Below are 15,841 nucleotides of genomic sequence, written 5' to 3'. Positions count from 1 at the left end.
CCTTCTCCAAATATGAGTATCAAAGTGGGTAACCTTTACTATGACCCTGACTTCAGTAACTGGGTGCAGGAAAAACAAGGGGAAGGAAAGAGGTCTGGAAGAAAAACAATTTAAATAGCACTTTAGAATTTAATCTACATTTTGTGTATTCTTTCCGCCAGCAATGCTCTTACATTATTCAGGTACTCTCAATATTTTTGCTCAATGAGGCAAAGACTGCTTGATAACATCATTTTTCATAAGGTGGAATAGTCTGTTATAAAGTAAGAGCCCTGAGATTCTAAGCTGACTCACAGCTGAGACTTTTAGGAATCAAGGGAGGAAACCCCACCATTGTTGAGGACTTTTTGCAGGACAATGGACACATTCAACAGATGCACAATCCAGCCTTCTGGTAAAAAAATTACCAGTTCAAGGACCAAGGATAGTGAATACTTGAAGACAGAAGAAGAGTCAGTGATAATCAGCAAGTTGTCAGCAAAGTTCAAGAAAAGTGGTAAAAAGAGGACTAAGGGCGGACCAGGCAACCACAGCAATATGTGAGTAGAATTAGGTGATCCAATTAGCATTTAATCTTAGATGTGTGGACAGTTAGGACTGGTCAATCATGTATTAGCCAGAGGGATGTGGACATTAGAATATATTATGAATATAGGTTTCTGTAAAATAAAGTTGGCTTCACATGATCACATTGATCATGGTGTGATGTCCCATTGTTGCTTCTCTTTCGACCGCCACTTTGATCTCGGGGGTTCCTTGCCACTGTCCCCTGTCCCTCCCCACCTCCCCGGGACCCTCCGGCTAGCTGTCCCCTCTCGGGGCCGGGGTTTTCCGCGGTCCCGCTGCCCTGGGCTTACCGGGCAGCGGCTGGGTTAGCACGGTCCGAGCTGCGGCATTGCCTCGGTTGCCGCTACGATTTGAGATAAAGAGACCAAGAGAGACCAATGGTATGCTTGTCCAGAGAGACTGTATTGCCTGAAGCGTTGCAGGGACCAAAGGCCCTGGGCTATTGCCCAGATACAGTTTTATACAGCAAAATTAAGAGATAAGGTCTAAACAATAGAGACAGTGTCCAGCTAAGGCACATCAGAACCACCCCAGGGGCCAGGTCCAATGGGAACTGCTCAGGGGTGGGGAGAAGGGGGTCTACAGAGGAATGCTGAAGCGGGACTTTCCCGAGACAGTGGAGCATACATAAATGTATCTTTTTACCTCAGTTTACCATTCCCAAGGCCTTTCTAAAACAATGGGGCATACATGAATGTATCCTTTTCCTCAGTTTACCATTCCCAAGGCCTTTCTAAAACCTTCCTCCACGCTATAATGTCAGCATGATAGCAACATCCCATTTCTGATCCCCCGCACCACACAAAGTTATTTCACTGGCAGTAATGGAGACAGATCTTTAAAAGTCCTGTCAGCGGGGCTGGACTTCTGGGGGACTCACATGCCCAGATTCTTCTCTCAGGGTAAGCGCTATGTTTGCAACACAAAGCAAATGTAACGAACATTGCTTGAGTGATTTCATACAGACAAAAAGACAACATGGAGCAAACTTTGGTTTAATGATAAAGACAGATTATGTCTCAACAAAGACAAAGTGACAAAAAATAGCGAACACCAAAACTCTTACATTTATTGATAAATCTAATAATACTAATAGATCTTGAATAGCACTAATGAATCTTAACTAATAAATGCAGATATTACAATCTAGTAAACTAAGTAGAAGAATAAACAACCCTAAAAACTTAACAAACAATCTTATTTCTATCTAGTCCTCTTGACAGCTAACTCGTGCTAGCCCTGGACAGCTGCAGGCCTAATTTGCCTTTTTCTTCTTGGGGAGAGGCCCTGCTTCCTTCCGTGGGTGATGCCTTCTCCTGTGTTTGTTCCTTTCCTTCATGGTTTCAAACACCCTGGAAGATAGGAGACAAACCATCCATTGTCATTTTAAGACACACCATTAAACCAAGCACTGAGATCTCCATTTTTATATGAATTTCTGTCTTTCCAGGCTGTGACACATTTCTAAATTGATCAGTAGCATGAGTCTGATCTTGTTTCAGTTCGTTCACATTTCTTCCTCCTTATGCTTCATCCTATTTTTAATTTGATCAGCCCCATCAAACCAGGATTTGATGGAGCTACTCCCATTTGTATGAGTTGTGTCTTGTTGGGGCACAGCAAGGTTTCATTCTGAATGCTGGGATTTAACTAAGCTGTTTGGGTTTAAAGTGGGTTGTAACCTTGACTACGGCTGCAAGGGGCGATCCCCCAATGCCCCCAGCTTCCCCAGTGGTCCCTTTGAAAAGGCTCAGCCTGTTTGAGTCCAAAGGCGCAGCTTGGAGCAGGAAGAGGAGGAACTTGCGCACCGTTTGCACAGCCCGCAGGGAAAGGGGCCTCTTGCCGAATGGGCTGGCTGCTGCGGCTGGCAGCAGGGACACTCGGCGCTGCCAGCCCTCTTGCGGCCTCTCTTCCCTGGCTCCCCGTTCTCCTTTCTGGGAGGGCTTTTGCTCCTCTTTGCTCTGCCCACAGTCTGCAAAGCAAAAAATCCTTATCAATCTTTCCATCCTCTCAGAAAGCTGGCAATCACAACGTCCAGCACTAAAATCTATCCGTCTCAGCAAATTCCTCCAAACCCCAAAGAGCTGAGAAAACAACGCAGCACTTTCAGGAAAATACTCCTCCTTTCTACAGCCCAAAGAGCTGGCATAAAAATGTGGGTATCAATGCTTCTACATTTCTTATTTCTACCTCTCTGCCTAACATCTTTTTATCTCTATTTTTCCATCACAAATGTCAAGGGAATGGGTCAAATTAAATTCAGTCAAATTAGTGAAGACCCAAATAAATGGTTACCCATTTTCTACTACCCAAAATAATCTCTCTCGCTCTCTTTCTCTCTGAAACAAATTCCTGCTTGCCAGTAAGGAAAGTTTAATGGAGCCACAGCATTGGCAGCTCCTCCTTGGGGAGTATGCTGGGATGCTACAAAAAATCCCGTAAAATCTCCAGGATCCCCATGAATGCAGCCCAGATTACTGATGTTAGCAAGCAGTGGGGAATTAAGGATCTGATTGGAATCAGTGAGGGTGCCAGCCTTTGAGAAACCAATCTCTAGAGAGTCAAAGCCCAGTCTGCTGATAGTGCTGCTTTGTTGGCTCAGAGTTATGCTCCAGGATTTCAGGGCAGCCGCACAATGAAGCCTTGGGCAGCATCTGCTGTGCCTTTCCCAGTGCATGGGACAATGGGATCCTGGCACAGGGGCATCTCGCATGGCTCGCCAGCAGCTTTTGTCCCCTTCTCCCAGTTTATTGATCTTCCTGGCATGTCTGGATCTCCTTCCCACTCACCTGAGCACGAACAGTGACAAGTTTATGCTCTTGTTTCAAGGAGTAGTAGTACTCCACACACTGTGCCACGGTCTTAGTCTGAATCTGTTGTGAAGAGAAAAAGAAGGAATCTAAAAATGGCCATCCTCTAGGCTGCATTGGAGAAAAAGTAGAATATGGAATAAACCAGGAAGTAAAATCATGGAGTAAATTGAGTAGGGTGTAAAATGAGATTAATATGCAGTAAGAGAGTGAATTGTAGTAAACCCTGCATTATGCTACATGGTAACAGATATAATGTGCAGATCAAAGCCAAATCCATCTAGCATAGTTCTTCTTTCCCCTGATCACTCCAGTTATCCCAGCATAGTGTGTTGTGGAAGCACCAGCAAACCTATGAGACAAGTCTGACAGAATAAACCTTCGTCTTCCAAAACAGCTTGGAGAAAAGGGCTGGAGAGGCAGGATCATCATTTTCACGTAGGCCTTCGATGTCCCATTTCATTCCTACTTTAACATTTTGGGTACTTGAGAAGAGAGAGACTGAATTCCAGTATTTGGTATCAGAAAGAGGAGCATTTTCCTTCTGATCACCTGCCAGAGTAAAGAATGTGCTGTGGCTTTACCTGCTTCTGGATGAGATGGAAATCCTTGCCATAGGTGTGGAAAGCCTTTCGGAAGGACTCCTTCTCCTCAGGTGTCCATCTATCAGAGCCTGGCAATAAAAAGCAGCAGGTAAATTGATCCCTCTCTCCACTTGAAGTAGATCCCATTAGCTGCCAAAACAAAATCCGCGCCATCCATCATTCACGTGTGTACATGCCTGCCCTCTCAGAAGGTAACAAAGTCAAGAGCAGGCATTCCCCAGGGAAAAAAACATGGACAACAAGCTGAAGGAGTAGATGGTGGTGCTTTCCCTGCTGCCGTTATGCTGGTGTTACGTCTTTAAGCAGAAATGCTTGACAGGGCAATTAAGGGGACACCAGCGTCTGTCAGTGAACAAACAAGCTCTGCTTTGGTTACCTGCGTAGTGATAATCAGCCATGGGATGGCCTTGAGGCACCGGTGGCCCTCCTGAGAGCAACATCTCCAGAGCCTCCTGCAAGATCAAAAGGAAAAGGCTCTAGCTGCCCCACAACACAAAAAAGGAGCCAGAAAATTGAAATGCTGCCTTTCAGCTACTTTGCCTCTTCAGAGATTCCTGCCACTACATCTCATATGGGTTAAACACTGTGGTTAGCTCCTAGTCCCTTCATTTTTCCTGCCTATCCCTTTGATCCTGGTCCCCAAGAGTGGCATTTTGCTGACCAACTCAATGATTTTGATCCTCCTGCACCCAGAATTGCCTTAGCTCACTGAGGCTTCTGGGAGTTTCCCCTCTCTGCACCTCAAAATATCTTAGACAACATTGAACTCCAAGAGATTTACAAGGGAGCAGGCTGCAGGACCTGCTGTCAGTGCCTCCAGGAGAGACATTCTCCCTGCTCCAGCCCTTTGGGCTCACCACTGAAGCGGCTGGAGGAGACACGGCAGGCAGCAAAAGTGCTCTGCTTCTTGTCAACTCCCTGCTGCAAAAGCAGCCAGGAAAGACTGTCCCAGTGCCCAGGCCTTATTAATTCCCTGTCCACTCTTCTCTGCCCCCAAACAGCCGCTTCTTACCGGAACGTTGCCGCGTGCCTGGTGCAGGCAGTGCAGGGCGAGCTCCAGCTTAGCTGCTGCCCTGGGCATGCCACGGGCGCTGGCCATGTCCAAGAGTTCTCTGACTGCAAGCACAACAAAAACCCACTGAAAGTCAGGCTTGAGCTGAGGAAGGGGAAAGGTTGCCATACAAGGCAGAAGGAAAGCACAAGAGCTTAAGACAACAGGTTGGAGAGCATGAAAAGGAGAGCAAAGAAAGGGGCAGTTGAACTAAGGGTGCGCACAGTGCTGGCCCTCCCTTCCAAGCAGCTTTTGTAATAAGAAGTGGGGGCCAATCTCCCCTCTTCCAGTGGCAAATGCTTCTGACCAATTTGGAGAGCAGGACGGTTGCTCTTTTTCCTGCTCTGCTGCAAAAGCATCCTCCTTGCCTCTAACCCTCACATGCAGGAAGATGGGTGAGACAAGGAGAGAAGCAGAGCCTGCAAAAAATGGACTTTTCTCCCAAAAAGGAGCATTTTACACACCCGAGTATCTCAGGGGTGGAAAAAAAAGCTCGACAGCTACCTCTGTCCGGTTTCTCCATGTCTGAGTCATCTTCCTCCCAGGGCTTCCAGACGAGGGTTGCAGGCTCTTCATCTTCACTTGGTGGTCTGGTCTGCAGCTCAGGGAGCTCAGCCTGAAAGTCACTGCCAACATTGATGTGCCTAAAGGAAGAAGGAGGTGGCAAGAAGGGTAAGAAAGTCAAATGGTCAAGAGACACCTCCCGTGGACCCACAGGCTTCAACCAATCCCACCCTGACTCTGAAATAGCAGTTCTCCTCCTCGCCATTCCTCAAGTTTGCTGCCCTTTAACCCCCTTTGCCAAAACTCACGGCTTAAGGTTGGCTCTTGCTTTCCTTTTCATTGTGCCTCTCCTTTCCACCTGAAAGAGATCAAAACAATGCTCCAGATAAAAATCATTCTGCCAAGATGTGTCAGGAGCCTTCCTTCTCATCCTCATCATTGCAAGCCACAAGCTGTGCTGTCCCAGCTCCCCTCAGCTGGGTTTCAATTGCTGCCTTTTCACTTGGAATTTCCAAGGCAGGACCTTCTAGCAGTCTGCAGTTTCCCCAAGAGGGGAAGCAGAAGGCCAGGCACTACTGCCTTCAGTCCAGGGAGCAGTGAGAAGACCCAAGAGAATGGCAGGGAAGATGTGGCACTGGAAATAAGGAAAAGGTTCCTCAGCCAGAGGATGGTTGGGCACTGGAATAGCCTCCCCAGGGAAGCTCTTCCAGTGCCCAACAAGCCTAAGAGAGCTCAAAAAGTGTCTGGGCACTGCTCTTGGGCACAGGGTGTGGTACTCAAGGCCATCCTGGGCAGGCCCAGGAGCCGGGCTTGATGATCTTTGTGAGTCCCTTCCAACCCAGAAAATTCTGTGATATTGGGATTGTGTTCTTGAGAAGGACCACTCCAGATGGCATTCCATGCCTGCCTCTGACCATGAGGTCTCTACAGGCATTGGAAAACATGGACAAATCTATACCAATATCTCCATAGAAAAGAGATCCAATGCAAGAGGGGAGAAAAATACTTATAAAGATATTAAATGGTACTGTTTCTTTATATGATGTAAGTATGTAAGTATATAAGACTCACTGAAACCAGATCATTTTTGCAGGTGAAAGCCAGTATTGGATGGGAAGCCTGGCAAACTGCTTCCATGCCCTGAAGGACAGGGATCACAGAGGAGAGGTCCCATCCTTCTGGTTTTTAAAGCTTTGGAGGAGGCATGAGCAGAGTCAGGGCGTAGCAGGATTTGTTGCCACTGAACCCCTGACCTCCTCAGTAATATTTTGGGGCATCCACAACATAGGTTTAGAATTTAAAAGGGCACCAAGAACTTTTAATCAGGTCACTAGTGGATGAGAATCTGCAAGTGCATGGTGACAGCTCTCTACGTCCTCTATGGAAAGGTCTGTATTTCCACTGGAGGCAACATTATTCCTACAGATGCTGGAATAACACTTTCATGTGTAACCTTGTCTGGGGAAAGTACCACAGACTATGTCTGTCGTGGTTGGCGGGACAGCCAACTGGATCCTCCTGCCATTCTCTTAGTGGTTTGAGGGCAAATGGGCATTTTCTTACCTTTGACAGTCCCAAAGTGCCGTGGGGATGCCTGGCAGCAGACAAGGAGATGAGGATGTAGATCCAGAGGCCAGCTCTGATGCTTCTGAGAGCAGAAGGCGGCTGGTCAGGGACAGCCCAGGAGCAGATCCTGCAGCTGCTGCTCCACCGCTGCTCCACCAGTGTTCCATCAACGGCCGCAGGAGCAGGAGACAACGACAGTTGCTATGGGCACAGCCCAACATTCCAACATTCCATGCAGAACCCCGGGGCACCCAGGGGGCAGAAACAGCAAAGGGCCAACTTTGCCTCTGTTACTCCTTCTGCTGCAAGTTTGCTCTGAGGACCTTCCCGCTGGGGCATTTCTCCTCAGTCCTCTGGGCGGGGAAAAGCAGTGCAGGGACAGCTCTGGGTCTTCTCTGTGCCTCTCTGCAAGGTGCCTCCAGCTGAACATGCACAGGAGCCTGGCTCTGTCAAAGCACGCTGCCTGCACTGGAGAACCAGAAGGACTGCTCCTGGCTCTGAAGCAGAAGGCTCTTCTCCGGCTCTGACAGGAGCAAGAGGTTACAAGGTCAGAGAAGAGAAGAACTTCTCTGGACCAACTCAGTGGAGAACCAGCTCCAAAGCCCTGCCCCCCTTGCTCAATTGACTGGTGCCCAAGAATATCACTTGCTGTTTTCTCTCTCTTACTTCAACACTCCTTCCTTGAAACTTGGAGAAACAGGATGCTTTTCAGGCGAACTCATGGGGACATGGGAACACACACATACAGGGACAAGCCATCAGCATTTTTCTGTTGCAAACATTAATGAAGAATTTCTATGCCTATCTTCCAGCTCCCTTGAAGAAGTTAGACGTTCGTCTCCAAACTCTGGGATTCCTCTAAAACACTAACACAAGCAGAATTACTTTTCCACACTAATGGCCTTCACGTTTGTTTTAATACTTAGGTCCCACATATGACAAAACCCAGCCAGTTTTACTGCTTTCCTACCTAATGTTAAGCAAGAGCAAATCTTGCTTCCTTCCCACCCTGCATGTTACACACACACCAACGAGTCAGATATTCACTCATTTGCTACAAACAAGTGAAATACCAATCTCCACTGGTCACATATTCCAGCAAATGAGTGAAACACCAAGCTCACTCTCCACTGGTCACATTGCTCTCTCAGTTTGGGAGAGCAGTCTTCCATCTCCTGTTCACAAAACACTCTTCAGAATTGAAGAAGAATTTCCCTCAGACTGAACACCTTCCCATCTTTCTTGTAACAAGGCCCTCCCTGTGGATAGTCTCAGTTCAGTCAGAGGGAAAAAGAGAAATATTTTCCCAAGCTTAGCCTGGCAGAAATCTTTATCTTTTTCTTTCTGACTGAACTTAGAATATCCACATCTCCCCATCTTTCTTATAGGCTTCCTTCACGTACTGGAAGGCAGCAATTAGCTGAGCCGAAAGCCTTGTTTTCTCCACGATGAACAATTCCAATTCTCTCAGTTTTCTTCACAGGAGAAATGCTCCATCCCGCTAATCATCTTCACAGCTCTTCTCTGGACTTCTTAATTCATAGTTAATGAAATACTCATAACTCTTACTTTTTAGTACAGGAGTGATTTAGAATGATTAAAGTAATATTTAATTTTTAATTTATTAATATTGCTTCTATTCTAAATATTCCTATCTTGAATTTCTTTATGGCTGCAGAGAGACTTGTCTATTTATTGAAATAAAGCTGTTGTAAGAACGTATTTATAGGGCTGTTTCTTGCTTTTTGCCAAAAATTATAGTAATAATTCATAAGCATGTAGTCTCTAATTGTATATGTATTATATCTATTGTTTATATGCAGTTGTTTACCTATTAAATCTATTGTTTATATATTAAATCGAATGCATGCCTTTGAAAGCATCTAAGTTATATAAGTTCCTACTGTATTATTCTATAGGGGCTTTTTAAAATAAAGGCTTTTTTGCTTATCTTTCTGGGGTTCCTTGCTTTAAAAAAACTGTGCCACCTTGAATTCAATTGTGATTACATCACACCTACTTGTAATCTCTTAGACGTTAATAATGAAATGCATAAATCAATCCAAAAGAAGCTCGTTCAGGTGATTGTGGGGTTATAAGCATACTGGGGTAGTAGTGTCTGAACCAGCTGCCAGGTCACTAAAAAGATGAGGATACATTTTTTTAAATTAGCAATCTGTAATTACAAGATATAGCAGTCATATGGAAATGACTTGCTCTAATTTATCTGGCTACAATGAACTGATTCTTCTGGCAAGTATTTAGGAAAATTATCTTGAAAATCGCATGGCTGGATTTGTTTTAATTCTGTTTTCAAGATGCTTCTTCCTGATGCCACATTGCATTGCCCAAGAGGAAGGTTACTTCTACAGCTTGCTAGATAGCAGGCAGCTCTGTAGTCAGAAGGTAAAACACAGGCCTTGACTAGAAGCTGTGTAAGCATCCATGCTTCAAACATACCACCACAGCTTCAGGAAACAGTTGTTGACAATCGATAATGACACCCTCTGTACTGAGAAATAGAAGGCTATCTAAAAAAGAAATTAACAAAATATTGAATATGCAGTGCATTACATGTACAGCCAAAACTAGTAGAAAACATCAGGCACTAATGCCCAGCACAAGAGCAGCATGAACCTGAGGACCAAACCTGACTGGCATCTGCACCCCAGTGGGATGTGAATGAGCCATCAGTCCCCTCTCATGGATAGAGGTATGGGCTGTGTTCCAGCACCGTGTGCTCTGCCCAGTGCCCTACAGCACATGTGAGTGCCATTTGTCAGCTCTTCTGTCAAGCACACAGCTTGGTCAGCCTTAGGGGCAGCTCCTTGTGCCCAGCCATGACTATGTGACAGGCAACAAGCAAGTCAGACCTCTCAGAAAATAATCCTTCAGAAATATTGCTTACCTGGAATACCTCAGTGAAAACAGATACAGAGGCAAAAGTGTGACAGAGAACTCAGCTCGGCACAGACAGAGCTATGATGTGTGAGCATAGACAGGAGCATATGCCTGGCCAAGGGCTGAAGGTTTTCTGAGGCAGGATCCCTTAATCCCCTCATCAGTTTCCAGTTAAGCTAAAAAGAACCCAGGAGAGTTGATCTGGTAGAAGAACCCAGTGTATAGGAACTGGGAGGTACAAGGGGACACCTCACAGCCGCCTAGAGATTACTGTTAAGGTATGTTGGGTTGAAAGAGACAAGACTAGATTTCTGTTACTGAGTGAAAGTGGAATTGCAAATGCTGTGCTAGTATGTTTAGGAAACTGCCATGAGATGCTGAAAATTAGCTCTTCTCAATCTGGTAAGGAATGTGCTTCCAGACTAATTTTTTCAAGTGTTTCATTGGTGTTGGCCATTGCAGAACTGTAATATACATGGAGCTCTTCTCTGTGGCTTTCCTGTTTTGATCTCCGTTCTGAGAATCAGCCCAGCAGCGCATTTAGCAGTGAATGACAGCAGTGGTCATCTCCTTTTCCTGAACCTTTCTTCTGCCCATCTCTGGCTGCAGAAACAGTTATCCTTCCACCATGTGTTTTCAGAGGTGCTAACAAAATGCAGAATTGCGGGACACTTTGCAGGACTCCTGCCCCTCCTCACACAGAGAGGTGGGAGGACAGGCACTTCCCACCTCTGAAACCCCTAGCTGGAAAGTGAGAACAATGGTACATTATTCTTTTCACTTTTATGTATCATTTGATTTTTTTCCCCTCAGTTTTTCCCAGTTTTCTCTGGGAAATCCCACTGGCATCTCCCTTTGCACAGCCTTGGGCAAGAACTGGCTCTAAGCCCACGCACACCACAGTGACAGGTTTTATTGCACTATGGCCAATGACTGACTCTGTTTTGTGGTGTCCAGTTGCTTCCTTCCTACATATATATTCTTTATGGATATAAAGGATATAGCCTTCTTCTGCTCTGCTCAGAACTGTGACACAGCTCCTGGTCAATAATGAGGGCCAGTGGGTTGTTGTGCTGGACCTGTTTCTTCATGCCTCTGCAACATCTCAAAGTTTACAGTATTTGGTACATATTAGTGCAATAAGCACAGAAGCAGAGAAAAACTGCAGGTGGTCTCTTCAAAATTCTTAGTTACAAAAGATCTAGAAAATACTTGGAAGTACAGCGACCTAACCACAGCTTCCTTCAGAAACATACCAGGTCCTTCTCTCACTAGAAGCCTGTGGAAATCCATAGCTAGAGTCCCCTTTGTTTTGACAGATGTTAAGAGCTATGTTAAAGAGCTATAATTACATCTATTACAATTAGTATTTACAATTTTTGAGCAAACTATTAACTGAAAGAGTGAGATTATGAACCAAGCTGGGAGATGATTTTGATTTGATCAACAAACAAACAAAAAAACAGCAATAACAGACCCAACACCCACCCCAACCGCGTGCCCCCCCAAAAAAATTGCACAAAAGTAAAAAAAGAAATTAAAAAGAAGGAAAACGTCTAGGGAAAAAAGATAGACATTATTTTTATCTCTAGATTTGTATCTTTATAATGAAGACTAATTGGAAAACTGTTTCTCTCTGTTTAATATTTTAACGATTTGAAATTGAATTTAGATAAATAAATACTGAATAATGGTAAAATTAAGTGTTTTGGTTGTAATAACATCACAGATAAATATTTGAAGATTTTAAGATTTTTTTCTGTTTTCTCTCATTCAGCAGACTCCTCATTCACTATCATTCTGAAACTGAATTTTTGTGCAAGTACACAGTAACAAATGTTGCACACTATTTATTAAAATGCTCTTCTTTCATGGATCTGTGTAACTGAAAGCCTTTCTTTTTATCCAGTCAATATATTCTTCAGTCAGCCACACATAAATTCCAGGTATGCTTGTGTTTTCACATTCTTCTCCAGAAGAAACAGTCCCAGGGATCTGACCAGCACAGATTAATGGCGCACCTGAGTCTCCCTGGAAGATACATCAGAAGTAGCTGTCAGTGTGCCCATTTCTCACCAGAGGAGCATGCAGTGCCACCTGCAGTGCACAAGCATGTTTGGAACGTTGCCTCCAGCCTTTTCTAGCCTATGAAATGGAGCAGTTGGCTTACATCATTCATGGAAGTTGGGTGAGGAATAAAGAAAGGTTGCTTTTCAAACCTCAGGGATACAGCCTTTGATACAAATGCTGTGGAGCAGCAGAGTGCTATCATAATTCTATTTTAAAACACATTTTTATTGTTGGTATAAATTGATTCTCACCTCTTTCTCAATTGCCTTATTAGATTCAGTGCAGAGAGCATCACAAGCAAGATCCAAACAGCCCTTTTGGGTATACAGTTAATTCTGTCCTATTCAGATATTGACTTCTGGAAAGGATCAGATGATTGAGACCCTGATAGCTCTGCTTTTTCCCCCATAACTACACGTGGTGTCTAAGGAGAGCACCATAGCTAGTGAAATATACCTGAAGTTAATAGATAATCCCAGCTCAAATTCCCATACTCTTGATCCTGACTGGCACACTGACCTAAACTAAACAAAGCTGTAACAGGTCTTTTTCACAGCAATAAAGTCTTTCACAAATGCAGTTAAAATCACTTCAAATATGATCAGCCTCCTAAGATGTCTAACATTGCTTTGTTCCCAGTGAAAAGGGAATCATTGTTAAATATATGTCCCGTCCCCCCCACCTTTGTAACTTTGCTTCTTACCTCACAAGTATCCCTCAGATATAATTTACTTTTCCCTGGAGCACACAACATGTTGTTGGTTATTTTTGGGTCACTGGCATAATGTTTGTCACAGCTTTTTCTACTGACAATTTAAAGGGTTGCCTTCTGCAGACATTTCAGTGGCTTTTCTGGTGATGTGTCTTCCCAGCCAATCACCTGGCAGAAAGTCAGGCAGAGGCAAAAGTTGCACATATTTATTCAGCTTGGCAGTATCATTCAACTAAAAAGGAAAAATAAAAAAGAAAGAAAAACAAGGAAAAACTTGATTTCTTATTTAGAAAGGACAGGAAGATTCAATTGTCATTTAGTCTCATTTTACCAACACTTCCCTTAAAGATCACTCTTCACTACTGGGGCACTGATCCTCAGCTTAATTGCCCCTTTGAACATTCACAAGACTTTCCATTGTCGCAGTAGAGCAATTTCCCATCTACAGCAGCAGTAGTGAGTTCAAGCCCAGCTTTCCATTGGATATGGTGGGAAATGTAAAACCTACATGGGAGTCAGGTTGCTGGATCTCTGTCCTGTTCACTAACCTAACTTGCCACTAAGTTTTGGCAAACTGAAATCAGATTCTGGTGCTTGCCTGACAGAAATATCTCAAAGCACAGTGTGATGTGCCCACAAAGATGAAACCAAAAGCTATAAGCAATTAGACATGAAAGCAGCAATATAACTGAGGGAAAATCAAATCGCAGCCTATTCAGAGTGCCAGTTCTTGCCCTGAGACATTCTAAAGGGGTTAAATGATTCAGACTCTCTGTTTTTTGTTGGCCTTTGCCTGACAAATCCATCCTTCATCAGAAGTCAGTACATGAAAACACAGCCAAACCCTAACATATATCCTCAGTGCCCTTAAGGGCTCTTAGCTCCTGAACAGATATTTTCACTCTGACGAACACAGCGCCATGATTCATTTCACAGGCTGCTGTATGGTTCTCAGCTGAACAATTCTGACTTTATACCTTTCAAAAAATGCATTCCAACAAATCAACAATTTCTTTAGAAAAAATCTTTGCAGTTCTTGTTGCCAGTGCGGCTGGAAGGTTCCCAAGATGGAAAGTTTATTCCAAGCCATTTAATACTCCATTACCGCAGAAGTGTAGAGATGGTAAGTTCTGGCACTAGTACTGGCCAAGATTCTGTGTCAGATACAAAGGATTTTGAGATATCTCTATCATTCTGGAACGCGTGATTTTCATCACACTCTGGACTTGTGATTTTCAGCTCTAGAAATATTACTTCCTAGTGATCCATTTTGGTTTTGTGTTCACAGATACTCAGGTGCTCCTGACAAGTGGCCACAGGAGAAGGCAGTGAGATGAGCCTAGTCTACACTGACAATGAAGCAGAAGCAGAATGCTCACTAACCCCTGGGGGAAGGAGCTCCTCCGAGATGAACTGTCATCAGGTGCTTGAGCCACAGATGCCTGTAGGTGTTCTAGCTAGCACAGAGACACACATGGTTACCTTCTTCCACGTGTCATTGCCATGTCAAACCAGTGATGCCATCTAAATACTAAAAGCCAGGTTTCAGTCACAGGAAAATAGAAGCATAGAATGTTACAGTTGAAAGGGACCAGCTATTCACTGCCTCCCCTGCCACAGGCAGGAGCACCTCCCTATAAATTCTTACCCCTCTGATAGCGTTCAGGAACACACATAATCACGGGATATGATTATATGCAGGTGCTTTTATTGAGAGCTCTGGGAATCAGGGATACAGACCCAAATCTGACTCCAACATGGCTTTCGAGCTGAACGTATTTTATGTTCTATAGTTATATAACTTCCATATTAATTATTAAACTTCTATTGTTTTATTCTAGATATTGACATGAGTTTCTCATGATCTTTATAAGGCCCCTGACCAGAGTTTCTCTTGATTATTCTTATCATTAAACAGTAATAATATTTAATTACTAAACAATCATCACATCTAGCAATTATATCATTTATCATGTACTAGCTACACAGGTGCAGGTCTAGCAAGGTACAAGGCCTCCATGTACCTGGGGTATTTTTTTTTCCAGGGCCTACTAAACTTAATTTTCCTTTTAACCCTAAATCCCCATGATTTTAAAACACTTTTCCTATCATTTTGCCCCCTTTGAAAGTATTTTCACTTCATTACAAATGCAAATACTTTCACTTGATACACTCTTTCGTTTCTGAGTTTATACATGATGTTCTACAAATCCAGGATTGATGTAAATGTTGCCATGGACTGGAGGATCAGAGGATGATGGGTGTGGATCCCATGTCAGTGCCTTGATTATTTTCAGGTTCCAGGATGTCCTCTTCTGTATCTCTCCTTTTACGACACTGTAGACTAACCAAATTACTAAGAACATAATTAATAGGATTATTACACTTTCAGTGATAGACTTAATCCATGAAGTCACATTCCACCCTATCCCTTTAAAGACTTTGTTTAACCAGCTCGTAGGCAAATCTTTCTGCTCTTCTTGTGCTCCATGCTCTATTGTTTTAACTGATTGATGTCATATTCTACATCTGCAATTACCTTTGGGATGTGGATGCAGCAATGATCAATCTGTCCTTTAAGAATCCACAAACTCCCTGCTCTTTCAGAAGCAACAAATCTAAGGCTAATTGGTTTTGTAAAGTCATTTTTCTGGTGGCATGCAATTGTACATTTAGTTCTTTAAATCCTTCCCTAGTGACTCTAGCCAGTCTAGCTACCTGACCTGATAATTTGTACAACATTTCTTTATTCTGATAGTTTGCTATAGGACCAAGGAAAGACTTTAAGGCCCACCCAAATTTCACTCCACTAGAGGGTTCTTGCCATGCTTCATCTTGATTTTCATTATCTGGAACTTCTCATCTTGTTCTTATCTACAGAAGTTCATCTTTTCCCTTAAATGGGGACTTTCTCCAAAGTGGACACAAAGCAGGGAGGCCTCAAGTAATTTCTTTGACTTTCCCATCTACAGGGAGATGGGTTGTCCAGGCACCATCACTTGTTGGCCATACAAATTGTCCTGGACTTCGAAGTGTACTCTTGGTACATCCTATA

The sequence above is a fragment of the Lonchura striata genome, chromosome Z, assembly GCF_046129695.1.
Source record: "Lonchura striata isolate bLonStr1 chromosome Z, bLonStr1.mat, whole genome shotgun sequence".
NCBI classification, from domain to species: Eukaryota; Metazoa; Chordata; class Aves; order Passeriformes; family Estrildidae; genus Lonchura; species Lonchura striata.
The sequence above is the reverse complement of the archived record's forward strand: the minus strand, read 5'-3'. Positions refer to the sequence as shown.